Source organism: Rosa rugosa, chromosome 2 (assembly GCF_958449725.1).
Source record: "Rosa rugosa chromosome 2, drRosRugo1.1, whole genome shotgun sequence".
Taxonomy (NCBI): domain Eukaryota; kingdom Viridiplantae; phylum Streptophyta; class Magnoliopsida; order Rosales; family Rosaceae; genus Rosa; species Rosa rugosa.
This window is the reverse complement of record NC_084821.1, coordinates 43,487,707-43,492,702: the sequence shown is the minus strand read 5'-3', so window position 1 is coordinate 43,492,702 and position 4,996 is coordinate 43,487,707. Positions and strand designations below refer to the sequence as shown.

The following is a 4,996-nucleotide window of genomic DNA, read 5'->3' as shown; positions in this document are numbered from 1 at the left end:
CCATGCCTTCAACCAAACACTTCTACATACAAAAGGAAACTCATTTCCATAAACAATCCTCACTGACTCATCAGAGTTAAATCCGGAGGTTTCCATTCCTCAAAGATTACAACCTGCGGAAACTAAACTTATTCTAATACGAACTTAGAAGACAACTCTACCGTCCTACTGACATACACGCTGTCTAGACCCCATACTAAGACATACCCAATGATTATACCAGTACCGAAGAGTATACGATGGGGATCCGCTGCAGACGGGTCATCACTCGGGGAGTACTGATTATCACCAAATATGTACCTTACGCTCTGATACCAAACTGTCACGCCCCGAATTTTAAATACAATTAAAAATCCGAAACATGAATTAATACAACTCACATAAATACAACCTGAATTTTTTTCTCAAAACAACCACACCTCACATCGCTCGATATTACATAAACCAAATCTCAAATTTGTTTATTACAGCACACTCTCACCAAATTATATTGTAAGGCTCAAATGAGCATAACTCACCTCACAATTACAATTGCTGTAAAACTAAAACAAATTCTCTAACCCGCACGATCACCGTCCTGATTCTCCTGACCTGCAGGATTACCCGCTACACCGTTTGAATAGTGTACCGGGATTGCAACAATACAAACCTGGTAAGCTTTTTGCAAAGCTCGTATGAGTAAATGAAAGGATTGCACGATTTAAAGTAACACAATCAACTCAAGCACATTTTAATTTTGTTTTGCATAAGAATTGAAGTGTACAACATCACTTCAAGCATCAATCAACTCACATCTCATCATGACTACTCAATAATAAACAACTTCTTACTCAATATATACTCACAGGCTTATGATTTATTTATATAAATCATCCCATGCAGTATATTATACTTACAGGCTTATGATTAATTATATTAATCACCCCATTCAGTATATCATACTTACAGGCTTATGATTAATTATATTAATCACCCCATTCAGTATGTCATGTCATACCCAAGGGCATATGATAACTCGTTTATCCCCCAAGCAGTATGACGGCAGACAGACTAGAGCTCTAACTGTATCGTAAAGTGTCACCTGGGCCAAGGTTCACCTTACGAATGACTGCTTTTCTCAATTCACTCGACTCCTCATTTAATTCATCTCAACGACTCAACTATCGCACTTTACTCAATTACCCATTATCATAGACAACACAACATCTAAGATAAATCACATATTCCAAGGGTAATGCTCAAAATATAACTCAGTAAATCACACCATCCAATATATATTCCACGTAAATATATATATACGTAGTCACCCACACAAGAGTGACCACTAATACCAACTATAGTTCACATGCAATAAAATCTAGAAATTCATTTTTATAGTTTAAATACATTTTACTTACCTATGGACCGTAGTCGATCAAGTCCATATAATTTAAAACAAATATTTATTTTAGTAAAACAATTTCCACAATTTCTCAATTAAATAAAATCACCGAATTTCGGTTCGTGAATTAACCATGTGCGATTTACTCACCTCGATATTCCCGCTGCGTCTTCAATTCAACACAATACACACCGAAATCGTTCACCCAAGGGAGACCGTCAATCACCTAATCACACATGACCTTAACTTAGCCAATAGCTCAAAAACATACTCAAACGACAATCCAACGGTCGGATCGAAATTAAATGATGATCCAACGGTCGGATCCTCAGGGATCGCCTTTAGGATCACCCCCCAAAAATCATCACGAAGATCCAACGGTCAGATCTTCCTGAATCGTCCTTACTAACATCTTCACAAATTTATACAAAAATCCGACGGACGGATTCTCACGAATCGCCTCCCTAATCACCGTTTTGCATTTATACGAAGATCCAACGGTCGGATCTTCACCCATGACCACACAAAGCCACTGGGACAGTCATAAGATCATCGTATCAAAACTACAAGTCCATCTGACGGTCCTAACTTCACATATCACAAATCTAACGATCGAAATCGATCGAAACTTAAAAATTCATAACTTCATCATACGATATCCAAAAATTATGAATTATATATGCAAACGATCGTATCGACACGTAGAACACAAAAATGGACAGAAACTGTCCTTGGGGTGTCCGGAGGTCGCCGGAAACCACCATCACAGTGGCGGCACCGCCACCCATCCAAAGTCAAAATTAGACAAAACTCCCAACATCAAAGTCCTTCAACTCAACTCCAATTTCACTTTTCATAACTACACCAAAGTCAGATTATAAGCCAAAAAGTAGAATTTTACCTCGCAAGTTTTGAAACCCGAAGAACCCTAGTTTCCCAATCTTCAAAATTCGATCACCCCGGATCAAATCGCTGCAAGCCTTCTTGGGGATAGCTTCTACTTCCTCTGGGCTAGAAAAGCCCTCAAAGAACTCGAGCTATAGTGGCCGGAGCTGGGAGAACCAAGGTGGCGAAGGAAGACGATTTCCAGCTCGGCTGTGCGGCTTCTCGGTCTTCTAGCGGCCACCACGATGGTTATCTCAAGTCGATGTCTTCTGGAAAGTTGTAGAAAACTTCACGGTGAGAAAAATTGCTTTTGGAATCAGGTCGATCGGAGGCCTGTAGAGGAAGATATGGCCAGACAAAATAGAGCCCAGAAAAAGTGGGGAAGAGCGATTTCGTCTCCGACGAGGCTCTCTTCTCGACCTTGTAGAGCCTCATACAGCTCGTATTTCACTTCGATTTCTTCTACAAACTCGTAAAGGGGGTCGAGACCAGAAAAACCCACTTTGTTTCACATCAATCGGTGGCCGGATGAGGAAGAACGAAGGTGACGAAGGGAGGGGGTCGCGGCTGGGCTCGGGAGAGAAATGGGGAGAAATTTCTGGAGTTCCAGAAATTCTGTCCTCATTTGCAATATTCGGATTTTTTTTCATATTTATAGAAAATCCCAATTTTCAAATATTCGTAACTTATTCATACGAACTCCGAATATTACGTTCCATATGTCCACGAACTCGTATCGACGCGCTCTACAACTTTCATGAAGGAAGTTTTCCCAATTTCCCAATGTATAAAAAGTCAACTCCTTTGACCCCCCTAAAACGTTCAGTTTTCAAAATAAAATCGTTCGAACTAATTCCACACTCCTCTAAGCTTCGTACTCGTGTCCACGACCACGAAATCATTTCCAAAACGTCATCGGAAATTAACTTGAATTTTTCGGGTATTACATAGACATGCAACATTCATCAAATGCTTTTGATGTAAACTCTCCAGCGTTATCAAGCCTTATAGACTTGATAGGGTGATCAGGGTGGTGAGCCCTTAAACGTATAGTCTGTGCTAAGAGTTTTGCAGCATTTCTTGTGGACACTAAAGCGACATGTGACCAGTGTGTCAAAGTATCCACCAGAACCATAAAGTACTTAAAATGGTCCGCATTCTGGATGGATAGGTCCACAGATATCTCCTTGTATCCTTTGTAAGAATGGAATGTTTTGTTTTGTATCTTTAGCATAGGAAGGTCTCTATCCTGTTTTTGCTAAAGGGCAGGCTTTGCAAAACGAGTGATGTGCCTTTGAAATAGTCAATGAGGCATAATGGGAGGTAGGTAGTGCTTCTGGTACTTCAGAAGGCAATGACTGTATTTGAGCAGTACTAGGACCGACACCTTGCAGTGTGACAGATTTTTGTCCCATTTTATTTTTCACTCGAAAGAAGGGATGTCCATATGAGTTCTTTAAAATACGGATCATCATGTCACGACCGGGGTGCCCTAGGCGGTCATGCCAAAGCCTGTATGAGTCAGAGTCCCATATTTCATTGTTGGTGACAACATAGGATTCAATGATCCGAATCGTAGTGAGGTACAGTCCACTAGATTGACTCATAAGTTTCTCTAACATGCGTTTCCTTCCACATTCATTAGAGGTAATATAAAGGTATTCAGTTCCATTCTCACAGTGTGTTTTTACATGATAATCGTTGGCATGAATATCTTTGATACTTAACAAGGTTCGATTAGCTCTTTGTGCATACAGAGCGTCTTTAAATATATCTCATATTCTTTAGAGTATTTCTATTTTAGTAGAATGATAATCTTTTCATTCTAATAATTTTTCTCTAGATGTATTGCTTTACATCTTTATAATGCTATTTCGAACCATGTAAATATGTGTAGTAAATAAATTTGAATAAATTCAGTGCTTCAGAATAAAATTCAAAATTTATTAATAAGCCAACGATAATCAAATCAAGGTCTTGTTCTAATTCATCAAACCAGTATTGAAATAAACTTTAAGACCAAGTAGTAGTCTAATTAAAAATGAGGCATTATGCCTTCACAACTGTCTTTTGGAAAATAAAATGAATAAAGCAGATCAGTCAAGATTGAGAGCATCCATTGACTTAGCAAGTTCCTCTTTGCCATTGAAGTCTGCAATTGTAAGGTTGACGTCTAGGTCATGACCTCCTTCTTCCATATAGTGAGCTTCGTGTTCTTTAGACTCTCTATACCTCTTGTAATTGGCTGCTACTCTGTTGTTTGCTTGGCAGTTCTTGTATCAATGCCCAATGAATCCACACCTATAGCATGGTTCATTGTCAACTCTTTCCTTTTGCATCTTGTTTCCACGATCCCCATGTCCCTTTCCACGTGGTGCACTGTTGCCACGTGGGTAGGGATCAGTACGTCTAAACCCCTTTGCATTGGAGTTCTTACCACCTTTCATTTTTCCATAATTAGCCTCGGGAATGTTCTTTGTCCCAGTAGGCCTGGCATTGTTGTTCAAGAGAACCTCTTTATGTCTCTCAGCCACTTGCAGTAGGCTGATCAGCTTATTGAAGGTTGTGATTCTTTTGTCGTCATACTCCAGCCTATACTGGTCCGCTAGTATAAGTGCTGAAGTAGGAAAGGTGGAAAGAGTCTTGTAGATCATATCATCTTCTGTGATTTCCCTTCCACAGAAATTGAGACGTGCCTTTAGGCACAACATGTCCTTGTTGAAGTCATTG

The 4,996-nt window shown here is 39.6% G+C and overlaps 1 long non-coding RNA gene across 1 annotated transcript; it reads right to left on the bottom strand.

The window, feature by feature from the left end:
• Positions 1-309: 309 nt before the first annotated feature.
• Positions 310-3,198, bottom strand: LOC133734846 (uncharacterized). Its single transcript, XR_009858617.1, has 3 exons — positions 2,283-3,198; positions 1,532-1,607; positions 310-606 (listed from the first exon to the last, which is right to left on the bottom strand). It is a non-coding gene; the product is annotated as an uncharacterized LOC133734846 (long non-coding RNA).
• Positions 3,199-4,996: the final 1,798 nt, after the last annotated feature.